The sequence below is a fragment of the Pseudonaja textilis genome, chromosome 2 (genome assembly GCF_049901715.1).
Source record: "Pseudonaja textilis isolate UNSWEBS1 chromosome 2, rPseTex1.2, whole genome shotgun sequence".
NCBI classification, from domain to species: domain Eukaryota; kingdom Metazoa; phylum Chordata; class Lepidosauria; order Squamata; family Elapidae; genus Pseudonaja; species Pseudonaja textilis.
The window spans coordinates 38,589,408-38,603,138 of NC_141991.1; the positions used below are offsets into that span (position 1 = coordinate 38,589,408).

A 13,731-nucleotide genomic window follows, 5' to 3' on the forward strand; every position below is an offset into this window, starting at 1 on the left:
ATACACTGCTCAAAAAAATAAAGGGAACACGAATATAAGACATTCTAGATTTGAATGAATGAATTATTCTTATTAATACTTTGTTCATTACATAGTTGAATGTGCTGACAACAAAATCACACAAAAATTATCAATGGAAATCAAATTTAGCAACCCATGGAGGTCTGGATTTAGAGTTACACTCAAAATTAAAGTGGAAAAAAACACTACAGGCTGATCCAACTTTGATGTGATGTCCTTAAAACAAGTCAAAATGAGGCTCAGTAGTGTGTGTGGCCTCCACATGCCTGTATGACCTCCCTACAACACCTGGGCATGCTCCTGATGAGGTGGAGGGATCTCCTCCCACAACTGGACCAAAGCATCCCCCAGCAACTGGGCAGTGTGGTGCAGCGTGGTGTTGGTGGATGGAGTGAGACATGATGTGCCAGATGTGCTCAATTGGATTCAGATCTGGGGGGGAACGGGTGGGCCAGTCCATAACATCAATGCCTTCGTCTTGCAGGAACTGCTGACACACTCCAGCACATGAGGTCTAGCATTGTCTTGCATTAGGAGGAACCCAAGGCCAACCACACCAGCATATGGTCCCACAAGGGGTCTGAGGATCTCATCTCAGTACCTAATGGCAGTCAGGCTACCTCTAGTGAGCACATGGAGGGCTGTGCAGCCCCCTAAAGAAATGCCACCCCACATCATTACTGACTCACTGCTAAACCGGTCATGCTGGAGGATGTTACAGGCAGCAAAATGTGACCCTGTCACATCTGTCACATGTGCTCAGTGTGAACCTGCTTTCATCTGTGAAGAGCACAGGGTGCCAGTGGCGAATTTGCCAATCTTGGTGTTCTCTGGCAAATGCCAAACATCCTGCACAGTATTAGGCTGTAAGTACAACCCCCACCTGTGGATGTCGGGCCCTCATACTACCCTCATGGAGTCTGTTTCTGACCGTTTGAGCAGCCGCATGCACATTTGTGACCCGCTGGAGGTCATTTTGCAGGGCTCTGGCAGTGTTCCTCCTGTCTCTCCTTGCACAAAGACGGAGGTAGCGGTCCTGATGCCGAGTTGTTGCACTCCTATGGCCTCCTCCACATCTCCTGATGTACTGTCCTGTCTCCTGGTAGCACCTCCATGCTCTGGACACTACGCTGACAGACACAGAAAACTTTCTTGCCACAGTTCGCATTGATGTGCCATCCTGGATGATCTGCACTTCCTGAGCCACTTGTGTGGGTTGTAGACTCAGTCTCGTGCTACCACTAGAGTAAAAGCACCACCAGCATTCAAAAGTGACCAAACCATCAGCCAGAAAGCATAGGAACTGAGAAGTGGTCTGTAGTCACCACCTGCAGAACCACTCCTTTATTGAGGATGTCTTGCTATGTCTATGCTTTCCACCTGTTGTCTATTCCATTTGCACAACAGCATGTGAAATGGATTGTCAATCAGTGTTGCTACCTAAGTGGACAGTTTGATTTCACAGAAGTGTGATTGACTTGGAGTTACATTGTGTTGTTTAAGTGTTCCCTTTATTTTTTGGAGCAGTGTATATTCAAATACATTTCAAATACTGAATTATATTTCTCTGAGTTCATACAACATGCTAACCACACAAGCAAATCACATGTTTTAACCATGAAGCAAACACTTTCAGTGGTATATAAATAATATGAAAGAAAATCACTGCTTTTACCTTAGATATTAAAACCTAAGATTTATTAACCTTTGTACCCTGAATTAAATAAGAGGTAAAATAAAGTCATTGGGTAATGGGTCCCTTGTAAACTGAACTAATAAACAAATGCATTCCAATTAAAATTGCTCAGTTTACAAACAGACTTAAATATCAAGAGTGTTGTAGACATTTTCAGATCTATGCTACTATGTTTAAGATCAGCCATTCTCTTCAGATACATTCCTGATTGTAGTTCTTTTACTTAAAAATTAATTAACATAGATCATTTGTATCACTAGAATGATTCAGTGCCCTGTGAACAATTTTTGGTAATAAAAATAGTTAATGGCTGCAACTTAGTTCTTTATTTATTTTTCAACTTATTTGCCACACCCAACAATTCTAGGTAGTTTTATTTGAATGGTATCTCCATTTGCCTAGACAAAAGACAAATTATGGCAAAACAGATCCGTGGGAGTCACAAGATAAATTCAAATTTATGTCTTATCAAACACTTAGTTTCTTGTAACAGTAGATTTATGAGAACAGCTAGGTCATTTCTCTAAATTTTCATATGTGTTCACTATCCCTCTTCTGTGTGTATAATAAACACATGGTAAAGGAGAACAAAGTGAGATTACACATCTCTTTTACTGAGGGGCGGGGGGGGGGGAGAAATTGAAGAAAAACAATCCTCACTTTACTGAACAAATATTTCTAAGACATCATGATGAAATGCAATTTTCTGGCTATGTACCTGTTCACGGACTGTGCAAAAGTGCTGGGAACTGTACCAGGAAATATTTTTTTAAACAGAAAGATGTCTTGAAATCAAAGCATAATTTTGCCTTGCATCATGATAAGATTGTGTTTGACATTTTTTAAATTAAGCAATAGAGAAGGGCTCTGAGAATAATCAGCATGCAAATAAAGATCCTCATGTAAGTGTGCATCCAAACTGACTGCACATTAAAGTTTTACTTAATAATACATTGTCTTGCTTATTAACTGAAGAAAATTGATGTGCAAATGGCTTCAGATAAATCAAACTTAACATTTTTTGTTGTATCAGTGTATAGGGAGTCACTGACACCGAAATATAAAAACTAGATGTATATTTATCATTTTGTATAATATAGTAACTACTCTGATTATCCTCCTATGTATGAGAAGTCTGCAGTTCTTGATGCTTTCATCAGTTCCAAATGCTGATGGTATTGCCAGTCAGAACATATGCATTCTTGACTAAGTTAAATTCATGTTAAGAGTGTTGTGGATTTCAGCCAAAATATGGCAAATATGTGTGCAGACCATTGGAGGCAATAAATTTTAATTTCTTATCAAGCATTCTCTGAGATGTCTTATATGGGGAAGGCAGGCAATCCTAATGCTCGATGCGGGCCGCAGGCAAGCTGAGAAATGTGAAGACAAGCCTCCTGCAGCCAGCCTCCCACTCCATCCTGTCTCTCAGCTTGCCTGCAGCCCGCGCAGTGTGTCCAGATTGCATGCTTCCCCCTTGCCTCTGCTGCCATCTGCTGCTTGGCCAGGTACTCAACTCACTGCACTGTGTGGGGTGCGCAGCCCCAGAGTGCGCCAACCAAGGGCCAGCAGGCTACAGCCAGACATCGGCCCCTGTGTGCTCACTGTGTTTTGTGCGCATGCCAGGGAATGAGGCGTTCAGCCAGGTTGATCACCCTGAAATCGTGTTTCCCCCAAAATAAGCCCCAGTGCTTATTCTCCAGCACTAGGGCTTATTTTGTAGTCCAAAAAAAATATAAGACTGGGTATTATTTTCGGGGAAACACAGATTTTTGACCAGTCTAGCAACAACCCTAATCTATACCCAAAACAGAGACCAGTCAGTCTGTTCCATTTCTTTTCAGCATGTTTTAAAATAAGTCTTTTTAAATGAATATATAGAAATGTTTTGTTGACATTAGAAATTCGGATAAAAACTTATTAACAAAGTATGTTTCCATAGTTTCAGAAATCTCCAGTTGGCCAAGAATACACACCAGGGATCCTTTTTATTTGTCCGGGATCCTCCATTGTTGTGACATTCTTAGCAAAGCAAACAGATCAGAAACAATGAATTCAAATTTAATTAGGGAGCCAAGCCTCCTTTGGGGATCAGGTTGTGTTATATTTCATTTATATTTTGTAATAATGATTCGGTTGATAATGTTGTTGCTTATGTGAAATACATAGAATGACCAGTTAATTTTTCCAGGAGGATAAATGCCATGAAATTATAAAATGAAAGCCTTAGTATAATAAAGCAAGGTCCATCTAGCAGCTTCTTGTTTGCAGATAAATCTCCCTAGAGAGCTATAAGTAGCTACAAAACTCTCTTGCTGTTCCCTCCAGCAACAGATATTCATAATCAAGTGGGATATCCATGTAAGTCTGCTGCAGTGAAAACAATAAATCTTTGAACTTTGCAAAATGACACAGGTTTTGTGTCTTTTAAATAGGAGGGGGAGGTATCTCCAAGAATGAAGTCAAAAGTCAAATCTAGAAAGTGCCCATTTGGGTTGTTTTGTACTTCTGTGTTTTCCTTGTTTTTACTATGTATTTATGTTTTATTCTATAAATTCCCAGGATTTGTCTTCTGAATCTGGCAGCATAGAAACACAACAAATAATATTTTAGGACACGAGAATAAAATTCCTTACACTTGAATCTATACACTTTTGTGGAAAGCAGAAGATACTACATAGGTCATAATGTCTGGCAATCACATACCTTAGTGCAGTGATGGTGAACCTTTTTGTTGTGGTGTGCCAAAAGCGTGCATGTGCTGGCACCCACAATACAATGCACCCTCCCCCCACACATGCATATACAACACCCCTGCCCCACCCCCTTACCTGCACTGCGCATGCACATGCCTCTCAGCTGATTTTTGGCCTGTTTGAGGCCATTTTTTCCCTCTTGGAGGCTCGAGGGAAGCCTTTGCAGTTGCGAGAGGCCAGAAAACGGGCCTTCTGGAAATACCAGAGGTGCTCATTTTCAGCCTCCGGAGGGCCTCTGGAGCCCAAGGGAGGCCATTTTCACCCTCCCAGAGGCTCGAGAGAAGCTCTGGAGCCTTGGGAGGCTAAAAATGGCCCCATTTCGGCACTTCCGATATTTCCAGAAGGCCCATTTTTCTGCCTCCCGAGGCTGCAGAGGCTTTCCTCAAACAGCCTCAAATGGGCCGAAAATCAGGTGGGAGGCACGTGCATGTGCAGTGCAGGTAAGTTTGGCTGGGGCTCGTGTGTCCGCACAAATGGCTCTGCGTGCCATCTGTGGCATGAGTGTCATAGGTCTTAGTGGAACAGGGCACAGGGCTTGGGCACAGTAACCCATACTCTGTTAACTTTCTATTGGGAAAGAAAGATGTGGATTTGCCTTGAAGAGGACTCAGGAGCTGCAGTCTCAACCACAGGAAGCAAAAATACTGATTTATATCACCAGCTTGGTGTTTCCATCTTAAGATGTCAAGTCACTCTCAGCAACAATATTATAACCACTACTATGGTTGATAGTTTCACTTTCTCCATGCTTTGTGGTTTGTATGTTTTAAGTTTTACTAATAGTTTTTAATAATGGCAGCTTAACTTTTTATAACTACAGTATTTATATTGTTTTATGCATATTACGACTATTAAGTGTGGTGCCTGATGATTCTTGACTCTTGACGAATGTATCTTTTCTTTTATGCACACTGAAAGCATTTGCACCAAGACAAATTCCTTGTGTGTCCAATCACACTTGGCCAGTAAAGAATTCCATTATATTCTTTTGAGTATTATATGCTGTCCAATGTAACTTCTTGGGAGATATAAAATGATAAATAAAACAAAAAATAAAATAAAATCCATCTACATCACTGAATTCTATTAGGCTTCTATTTATCACAGTCAAACAAATGGCAACTTCAAATCTGAACAAACAAATGCTCTGTCTTACATATTGGCAAAAGAAATCAGAAAATAAAATACAGGCTGAATAGTCAAGACCTTGTTGATGATCCAAACTTTGTCAAGGACCTTGGAGTACTCATCTCTAATGATCCAAGTGCTAGGGCCCACTGTAACTACATAGCCAAAAAGGCATGAAGAGTTGTTAACCTAATCCTACCTAGCTTTTTCTCTAGTAATATTACACTACTAACTAGAGCATATAAAACATTTGGTAGACCAATACTCAAATACAGCTCAGCAGCGTGGAACCCACATTATGTACCTGATATTAACACAGTTGAGAAAGTCCAGAAATATTTCACAAGAAGGGTTCTCCACTCCTCTACTCGTTGAAGAATACCTTATGCCACCAGACTTGAAATTCTAGACCTAAAAAATTTAGAACTACGCCGCCTTTGGTCCGATCTAAGTATAGTATATAAAACCATGCATTGCAATGACTTATCTGTCAATGAATACTTCAGCTTCAACCATAACAACACAAGAGCACACAATAGATACAAACTCAAGGTTAATCGCACCAAACTTGATTGCAGGAAATACGACTTCAGCAACAGAGTGGTCAATGTCTGGAATACTCTACCTGACTCTGGTTTCTTCCCCAAATCCCGAAAACTTTAACCTTAGACTTTCTACTATTGACCTCACCCCTTTCCTAAGAGGTCTGTAGGGGGAGTGCATAAGCACACCAACGCGCCTACCGTCCCTGTCCTACTGTTTCTTTTATTTTTCTTATATATATCCATGTATTCATAACTATGTTTTTACTTATACCTATTATCTTGTAAGCAATTGACAAACCAAATAAATAAATAAATAAATAAAATAAGTCTTTCATGATGCCGCAGATGGTCAGAATTCTTGGCTCGTCCCAGGAAATTCGGAAAAGAGTCGACAAGTTGCAAAAACACCGGGGAAGGGGCTGGAGAGAAAAACTATCCACAAAATTTTCTCCCCTCTTTCTTATAGCGGGACCGGGTTTGGGAGAGTATTGCTGGACCGAAGAATTGGTTAGCGGCAGACGGAAGAGAAAAGCAAAAAAAAGGGGCCGTGAAGGAGAAACTTCCACGGTCCGCTAACCGAACATTCCTTTTGATTTGACAGAGAAACATTGCTCTGATGTCCGAGCCTCTTGAGCCGCCCCGTCCTTCCAGACGGGAAGCATGCTGGGAACGGTAGTCCTTTTCTGAGACTCCGTCGGCTGGCAGAGGGCGGTGTGATTCGTTCGGTGGGAACTACATTGCCCATGAAACCGGTCGGGAGTATATAATCAGCTGCACCCGAGCTTCAGAAGTGCAGTAACTATGTGGCTGTGCTGTTGAGCTCTCTCTCCTCTCTTTCTCCCCCGCTGAGATTTAAGCCGGAGCAGGAGCTGCTGAGCCTGCATCCTTAACGGAATTCGGCAAATTCAGGGACATGGGATTACCAAGCTGCTAATGACCCTTTTCTCGCTCCAGCTCCAGGGCGAGCCGAGATCCCAATGCAATCAGGTAAAAGGCAAAACAGAGGGTGGTGGAGATGAACATCCCGGCTAAAGTGTCCCCCCACTCTCCCCTCACACTTGGCTCTGCAAGCTTCTTCAAACGCTGTATCCCCCTCCCCCCCTTCACTTCCTCATCGGTCCGATCCCGTTTCTAGCGAAGGGAAGCTGTGGCTTTGGCGGTGGTGGGGAGAAGCAACAGTTCAAAGGACGCCGTTTTCCTCCCGCCACTCTTCTTTCCCACCCCGAAGTTTGCAGCCCCCGTCACCTGAAGCAAAGAGCGTTTTGAGAGGGAGGGGTGGCTGCAAGGAAAAGCAAACCTCGTTTAAAAGGCGTCGTTTGTGAGAAGGAGATCTCCTCGGTCATTTAAAACAAAACAAAAACCCCCAAACCTGCCTGGCAAACGGATGCAGCAAACCGTTATAAGGGTGCGGATAAGTTGAGGGAGATATGAACGGGGCTTGTGCGTATCTAGGTGGTGTTTGGCGAACGAAACAGAGGAAACCTCGGTGGGGCCGAGGGGGTTCCCCGGCTTTCTTAAAACTCGCATGTGGCTCCGCATCCGCTGCTTTTCCCCTTTAAACGGTTTCGTGTAAATGTCGTCTTTAGGGTCCCAGCTTGGTGGTTTGCTTGAGAGGCTTCGTCCGGCCCGGTTGGGTTGGGGCAGGAAACTTTTGACTTCTGAGGAGCGACGGGACTGCCTAAGTTTCGATCGCGTTTCTTTCAAGAGGAGCGGAAGAAAGCTGACCCGGATTGGCTGAATGAAGTTAAGAGTGAAAAGTTGCGTTGCACCGATGCTCCAATTTAACTCAGAGATTTAACTTTTGAGAGTTAATTAAGCTATTGAATTGTAATGCACAAGCCTACTAGCCTGGATTTCCTGGAGAGTGAGAGTGAGAGGGAGAAAAGATAAACCAAGATACAGCCATACAAGCAACAGCAAACCCTGCTTGGGCATTTGGGTGTCTCAGTCCTGTCTTGTTTGCATCTGTAGAAGCCTGTGTGTATGGATAAAAAGCCATTAAAGAGAGCCATGTTTTTAATAGCTCTTAGCATGATGATACTTTGTGTTTATTTAAAGATAACACAAACAGTTAAAAAGTCAGTGGGATTAACTGTTTTCTGCCTACTGAAAGGACATTATTTTTTTGTTGTGCTTTCCACCACAACCCAATTCCTATGATTGTTTATACTGTGTCTAGTTTTTGCACAAAACCATTTCTTTAAAGACATTTAATTCATTAAGCATAAATTGGCTGAATTTATAAAATGCTAAGCTGTGCAACAAAACAATAATTAAGTTTACACATTGTAGTAAATTAATAATGAGAAGACCACCTAACAGCTTTCCATGATGTGTGAATAAGGACAAAAAAGTTGCTCAACTTAATTGATTCACTTACAGCCATCTTGCATAAAATTTTGGCTACTATTTTATTGCCACCTGCCTTATTATGATATTTAGACATTTAAAATGTTGTGTCACCTGCAAACTTGGTCTCTTGTTTGCTTATCCTCACCCAGATGTGTATAGCCTTTGCTTCCTGCCTTTGAAACAAAATAAGAGGCCTTAGTTGGGTTGCTTTATTATTTTTTTAGCAATGAATACTTCCAAACTGTTTACTTGAATTGCTTACTTGTGATTAATTGTTTATTCAATTCATTCTGTTTTTTGAGTGTGCACAGCATGCTTGTCTAAAGTGTCATTGTGCTGTGTAAGCGAAGCTAGTATGATTTGCTAGCTATGGCTTAAGTTATATGAAATGAGCCAATTGCAGCTTAGTCACTAAACTGGCTTTGAACAAACCAAGGCTTACATTGTATGAACAGAACCTCAAAGTAATTTAAGTAATTGCCCCAGGCAGAAGTCTTATAGATTTCTCTTCGACATGACTCTTGCTCTGATAGGGCAAGAGTGTCTTAAGGCTAGTACACTGTTATGGAACCCAATTCACCCCAAATATCCTGAATGCAGCTCCAAAATGGGACCTTTCCCCACTCACTTTTGGAGACATGCAACATAAAGATTAAGGTTGGGCTAGCAGAAATAGCTCCCTTTTCCTTGACATCTGTGGTTTGTTGGGTTTGGGTTTGGGTTTAGCAAGCATGTTGTATGAAAGCAGCCATTGTGGATTTGCAAACCATAATTAAACAGAACATTAGGTTACCACTGGGGGCTTTAGCATTCTCATTTTATTAAGGAAAATGGAGTAGTTGCTACATTGGTTACTAAGAAGGTTTCAGGTACATTTTGAAAGGTTATTTTGATCTGAACAGCCATCTATTCATTGACCTTAGCAAATCTCCTTCCCTGGTAGATGTGACCAAGCTGGGGCAAAACTTCTTGAGATCCTCCCAATCTTAGCAGAGACCTGCAGACACTGTTGCTCGATTATGGCCCCAAGATCCTGGAATAATGGAAAAACTTCCCTCTCAATCACAGGCCAATTACCTTTATTAATGACCTTCCAGAATGCCTTTGAAGACTGAAGTGGGATTGCATTTTATACTCATATTTTCCTGTATTTATTTAGTATTTGGTTCTTACTGTTTTTATTGGTATTAGATACTATTTTTTATTTTACTACATTATTCTGTGCCTCTCCATTCGCAATTCGTGTAAATTACATGGTTTGCGTGATGATGTCACAATATGCCTGGCATGGTGCTCTCTCCTCTGCCCATCCAACTGTTAGGATGCAGACTTTAACCAAAGACACTGGGACACATTCAGATGGAACTACAGTTTTCTTGGACTGAGTGTATATGTGTGTGTTTAACTAACTGATTTGCTATGTTCATGCAATTCATTAAGCCGTGAATCATATTTTATAACTGGAAGTGGCTGAGTCTGTATAAAATCCTACCATGCCATAAAATCATAGTTCATGATTGAAAATATTTGAGTTTATACAACATACTAATCCAATACACACAAACCACACAACATAGCACATTATTTAAATCTACCCCATATAAGTAATCTTTACCATATCCCTTCAAGATAGGTCTTGTCTACTTTTAAGGCATATTAGATTACCTTTGTCGTAATATGTGAGATTCCTTGATAGTATTTTCTTTACTGCTGCGAAATAAGTATATGGATAAACTGGGAATTCAACTAAGAGCTCATCAGTCATTTCTCTCAGTTTTAGGCTGCATTCCGTATGCAGACAGGTCCTTTAATATTTTCCCATGTCAAAAAAGGACTCTTAATATTACCAATATAATTGCAAATATCAAAGATTCTTTTCTAAAACAGATAAATTGCATATTTTCTTTTCTGTTAATATTCCACTGCCATTAAAAATGTTTGTGATATACTTTGGGATAGTAATTTGAGTGCTTGCTGACTCTTGCTTCTATCAAGCTTTTAAAAATATTTGCTGTATAAGTTGAAGGATGTGTTATATAAACATGCATGACTGTTTCAAATTTGGCTATGAATGGGTCTTAAATGGTCAAAAGATGGGTGACGTCAGTTGCCTAATTCTTTAAAGTCTTGGTAACTAACAATCTAAATATTTAGTTGTTACCTAGACTACAATAATTGGACCTTTTTAATAAAAAAGTTCTTACATACTTCCCAATGTGTATTTTGTAACTTCCTGTTGATATTCCACTGCTATTAAAAATGTATATGATATATATTTGAATAGTGGACATTTGAGTACATGCTGGCTCTTGTTTTCTACCAACCCTATGATTCTTATTAAAGACTAATAATCAGACATTGCTCAAAATACCTGAAGCAGAAAATGCAGTTAATATTCTCAATACATACAGTAACAGAAAAGAAATACAATAGTAATGAAATAATTGTTTGATATTACCAAGTACACCAACATGGTATATCCTGACCTGAGTTGTTGTGTGCAAGTAGGTTAAATTAATGTCTAAAGTTAGGATGTAAGAAATTGTCTTTTACTGAAAGGGACTATTGATTACACTTAGACCACTGATGGAGACCCAGCATCTGCAGCTCTTGAATGTTGTAGTTCAGCAGTTTTTGGAAGCTGTAGGTCAGGGGTATAAAACTCGTATTGTCACAGCATCATCACATGACGTATCGTGACTTCCTGCCCCCCTTTGCTAAACTGGGTGTGGGCATGGCCAGCCCACAGCTCATGGGCTGTGACGCATCCAGCCCACAGGCCATTAGTTTGACACCCCTGCTGTAGGTTCTCTATTCCTGGTATACTTTGCTAGATTTGGCTACCATGTTAAATCTTGACTTACTTAACTTTGATTTATTTGATTTATATAGCTGCCCATCAAAAATACAAGATTCCAGCTGCTTACAATATGCTACAGTTATCTAGTTTATCCATCATACCACAAATGTTGTATAGAATGGTTTGAAGTAGTTTACTGAACAATCTATAGTAGACTGGCTCAATATAATGCTAAATAGATAGTAATATGGCTTAGCAGACTGTTTGAATTCAGTTAATGGTGATCAGTATGCTTGTTTCAAGACACAACAGTTATTGTAAATCAATCTGGATTCAACAGTAAACTATCTCATCAAACTAACTCATCTAAGACTGGAATGGAAGTTTCTAGTCTTCTCAAAGGAAAAGATGGAACTATCCAATCAATCAAACTACCGGTTGTCCAGAACTGGTCAGAACCTGCTGAATACCACCTCTGCCACAAGTGCATATGTGGAGGCTTAGCCCCTTGTGATCCTAGCAGCACATTTGAATGTGGCAGGATGTATTTCACTTTCTCAAAGCATTTTTTTAATATAACAGTGAAGGATGCTACTGACATGCGGCGGCTATCCCAACCACACAACAGTTATCAGACTGAAACAGGCTGGTTTAGCAGGCAGCAAGCTCCCGTTTTCTCAAGACTGTAATGCAGCATTTGAGGATTTGACAGATACTGTACATTTTTGATAAAATGAGTTGATTTGTGTAACTCACTGGAATAAATGAACAAGTATTCTAGCTGTTGGTTCTCAGTTTGATATATTGGGAGAAATGCAGTTTCTGTCTTCTCAGAGCTAATTTTGGGTTTTGACAGGCTTTTAGGTTCTAAATAAGGAATTATTTCGGTGAATATAAAAACACCAGTGTGCATTATCTTCGGTGCCTCTGCCTGAGACTCACAGTACTGACAATTAGTGTTGGAGTCCATGCTAAAAATACTTAGCATGGCACGGTGTTCTTCATGCTGAACCTTTTGGCAGAAAAAGATGATTAACTATAGAAGTGCGATGGGGAAGGGAAGGGAAAATATGGAGTAATGAGGGGGAACAGAAGTATAGCTCTTTTTTATTAGTCCAATTACTTAGACAAAACCAGTATTTTGGATTACTTTTGGTGGGATTGGATGGAAATAGGGCATCCATTCTGAGTCTTCCTAATCTTTCAGTGGCTTTTGTCACAATCAGTGATGGTATCCAGCTGTACTAGCTCTGGAGATTGGGAATGGGTGACACTGTATTGTGTTGGTTCTCCATCCTCCATGTACAGTTCTAGTTGGTGTTGATGAGGTACAGCCCACTGTCTGGGATGTGGGCTGTATGTGGGGTGCCACAGGTCTTCAGGTCTCCTTTTAACATGACATGGTTAAGTTCATCTGACTATTTGGGGTGACATAGCATCAGTATGCCTATGTCACTCACTCATTTTTATTTCATCACCTGCAGCTATGTGAGACATCCTGTCTCAGTGCCTGGAGGCTGTGGAGGCCTGGATGGGTACAACAGGCTTCAGCTCAGCCAAATTAGGATCAAATGACTTTGGAAATCCAGTGCCAGGGTTCTTACGTCTTTTGTTCTGGGTGGGCTGGCATTGACTTAGACAGATACAGTGTGCAATCTGGTGGTCTCCTAGACATGCAGCTCTTAGTTAAAGAGCATACCTTCAGGTTGTGTGGCAGCTGGGGACTGCTTTTGAATTTCTCATGGTTACAGATACTCTTGTAACTTTCCATCTGGACTACTACAATGCAGTCTACATGGGGGTTGCCCTTGAAAGACACTTGGAAACCTCAACTGGTGCAGAATGCAGCTATATGGGTAATCAGTGGCACTGGTTATTCTGTGCACAAGTCCCCACAATTTTGTGAGCTGCATTGGCTGCCAGTTGTCTTCCAGTGCAAAACAAGTTTTAAAGTGCTTTGTGGTTTGTTTAGTCAAGATTATTTAAGAAATACTTTCTGCCCATTATTTCTGCCCATCTTGTCTAATCCAGCAGGATGGGAAAGCTCTGGGTCCCAATGGCTAAGAAGTGTTGGCTGTTCAATGGCTAAGAAGAGCCTGTTCTGCTGTAGCATCTGCCCTCTGGAACATTCTCCCTCCAGAGATCATTTTGGCCCTAACCTTCTGGCGTTTCATAAGAACCTAAAGACATGGTTCTGTGCTCAAGCTTGCCCTCCAGCTGTATAAAGAAACTTGTTTCCTGGCTATGTCGATGATTAGTTTTCTTGTAGTTTAATATTTGTATAAGAGCCATGATGGCACTGTGGTTAGAATACAGTATTGTAGGGTAACTCTACTCACACAGCCAGGAGTTTGATTCCTACAATCTTGAAGGGGCTGAAGATTGACTCAGCCTTCCATCCCTCCAAGGTCAGTAAAATGAGGACCAGATTGT

The 13,731-nt window shown here is 40.9% G+C and overlaps 1 protein-coding gene across 5 annotated transcripts in view; it reads left to right on the top strand.

Annotated features, from left to right (window-relative positions):
• The first annotated feature begins 6,933 nt into the window (after positions 1-6,933).
• The window catches only part of ITPR1 (inositol 1,4,5-trisphosphate receptor type 1), a 245,219-nt gene continuing 238,421 nt past the window's right edge, over positions 6,934-13,731 (top strand). For 4 of the 5 annotated variants that reach the window (XM_087923703.1, XM_087923705.1, XM_087923706.1 and 1 more), the window contains exon 1: positions 6,936-7,133. The gene's annotated coding sequence lies outside the window, so the exon portion shown is untranslated. Of the gene's footprint in view, positions 7,134-13,731 lie in introns of all 5 variants that reach the window. The other variant, XM_087923707.1, reaches the window with a different exon arrangement.